Consider the following 2,882-nt stretch of genomic DNA (forward strand, 5'->3'; position numbering starts at 1 on the left):
AGATTTAGATTGAATCTGAAATCAACTGTGCTTTTTCTGCAACTTTCTTTATTTTCTCCTGTTATTTTTCTGACCTACCCAGATGTGTAGGCAGGAATGTGGAAAAGGAGCATCTTGAGGATGGGACACAGGAGACTGGTTTCATGTCATGGCATCATTTTATCTTCCTTGGAAGATTCTCTGGGTTAATCTGGGATCTCTTTCATTTCCAGTGAAGGACCCATGCTCAGGAAGAGATCTAGGAGTCCTGAACTGTGGTAGAAGCAACAAGTTTCTTCTAGCATGGATCTCATTGTTAGCTTGAAAGATGAAACAGTACTTCCCGTGGTGACTTGCCAGTACTCTTTGAGATGTCTGTCAGATTCCTCTGCCCTGCGCATCCATCTCAAATCACAGCTGATAACCCTGACTTGAGCTTGATGAGACAGCTACAGCTGCAGTGGGCATTCCAACAGAGGAAGCTGCCTAAGTCCTGTGCACTGACAGTCTTCAAGGCTTTCACCCTTCAGCTCCTTTCCCAGTTGTAGCCCTTGTCCTTGACGTGGCCAGGTTTTTACATTCCACCTTAGTCCCAGACAGAGCAGTGAAGCAAAATGAAGTGTTGCAAGGGTTCTTGATTCCTCAGCTCATCCCAGTGCCTTATTTCATCGTTCACTTTGTACATCCTTGGACATGGTGATAGTTTGCTTTGTGAAGCCAGGCTGCCTAGCCTGCTTCCCAACGCTTGTAGTCTCAAGCTCCAAGTTGGCGGTTATCCTTGCCCACTCTCTTGTCATCACTTGCGATCAACACTCGGAGCTTCTGAGAGAGAGATAAAAATACCATAATGCATATAATTGAGTAGCACCATAATAAAGGTATAGGGAAATCCCATGATGTTGCAACGTGAGTCCAGGATGGTGGTTTGGAAAAGGTTTGTCAGCTTTGGATGGCTTTCAGGATCTGTTCTGCTAACAAGCTCCCTGTTCCTGTCAGAAGATGTGCCTCTTGGTGGAAGTGACAGGCAGTATGGGCTTGTGGTCAGAGCACTTCCTCGTAATTGCCTTGACTCTACCCACGACCCCACCTAGGCCCAAGCTGCTCACCGAACTCTGTTTCCTGAAGCATTTCCTTGAGTCAGCTGCCTCCAGCTTTGAGAAATGGGGCTGCTCGAGCAATGGGGTTTCTTCATCTGCATGGCAAGGACTGACATGACCTGCCATTCGGCAACACAGGAGAGGTTTCAGTTGTCCTGTTGCTTATGGACATGATGGCTGAAGTGGAGGAAGAGTGCTCTGTGCTAGCTGGATGGTTCTGCCAGATAATATGCACCCTGGTTGTGAAGACTTGCCATACTTGCTCATCTTAAAGAGTTGCTTTCAGTCCTTTCCAAGGTTTTCCCTCAGTCCTGCTCTCCCCCTGCTTCCCATACCACCATGTGCCTGTTGGTCTTGCTGTCTGCACAGATGTTTCCGGGCACCCAAGTAGGCAGCACGTTCCTGCCTGCAAAACACGGCCCCACAGATGAATTGCAAACAGCTGTTTGGGGGGTGGTGTCTGACCCAAGGATTTCTCTCTGTGTTGGACTGCATTTCAAACACAGATGCCTGACCTGAACTGCGGCAGGACTAAGTGAGGAAAGAAGGCTCAGACAGAGTGGATTTTCACAGGTGATGGGTGGGAATCTCCAGGCCCAGGCCACAAAAATGTCTCTATTTATGCAGCTGAAAATATCAACCTATATGGCACCAGACTGATGTTCTTGAGCTTCACCCAGGATAGGGTTGGGGTGAGCAACCATGAGAGGTTTTGCCAGGGTTTCAAGGGGATCAGGATTTCAGTGAGATTGTCAGTCCTCACTCTGCCACCACTACTTTCTGCTTCCTCCCCTAAATACTTCTGTACCCCTTTCTCTTGATCAGAGTTCCTGCCCGACAGCTTAGCCTACAGGCCATTGCAATGTGTTGTGGGTTGTGCCACTTGACAGACAAACTTGTTGAGATGTGTCAGATATATTTTTGGAGATCTCCATTAATTCAGGCTTGACTTTGGCTCTAGACACAAACTCCTGGTCACCTGCAGAAAGCTCTGAAAACACCACATAGCAGAAGGAGCCACTCACAGGAGGACCTCCTAAACATTGAGAGGTATCCTCAACACCCATCAAAGTCTTTGATCATTGCCTTAATATAGCGACAAAGATGAGAGTTGGATGTCTCTCCAGGGTCCTCAAGAGGTTCATGCCAAAGGAATTGGAATTTCTTGGACTTTTCATCTGATTGTATGTCCAAACTCAAGTGTGAGCCTTTCAAAGGGTGGATGTTGAACACAGCCCGTTTTTCTAATTACAGCAGACTCCAGGCAGGTTAGAGCACAGGATGCTCTTTGAAGTCAAGTAGTATAAAGTGGAATATGATTAGAGTGTTCAAATCACTCAAGAAGTCATGTCTCCATGATGCTCAGCCATTGCTGGAAGCCACACTATAAATTAAGGATCACTAGTTGTGCAGGGATGGTTGAAGTTAAATGAGATCATTGGTAAAAGCAACCTTTTCAGGACACAGCGTGGTGTAAAGGAGAACTGGCAGTCAAGAAATAACAGAAAGATCCATGTCAAAGGAGGGATGGAGGATGGGTGCAAAGAAAGCTGTGGATAGAAGAAAGAAGAGTGAGGGATGGAGATGCTTTAGGGAAGAGAGAAGATGGCTGGTGAAAGTGGTGGGATGGAAGAATGCGAAGGTAGCAGTTGTGTTTAGGGTAGAAGAGTAGATGGAATCTGCAGCTTTGCAGCCAGTATAAGGAAATGGCAGCAACTGGATTGGGAGACCTCCAGTCTCCTCCAGGGATACCTGAGATAGTAGAGGTGGCACATTATGAAGACCTCTTTTCTTTCAGACCCCATC

Source organism: Merops nubicus, unplaced genomic scaffold (assembly GCF_000691845.1).
Source record: "Merops nubicus isolate BGI_N331 unplaced genomic scaffold, ASM69184v1 scaffold21790, whole genome shotgun sequence".
Taxonomy (NCBI): domain Eukaryota; kingdom Metazoa; phylum Chordata; class Aves; order Coraciiformes; family Meropidae; genus Merops; species Merops nubicus.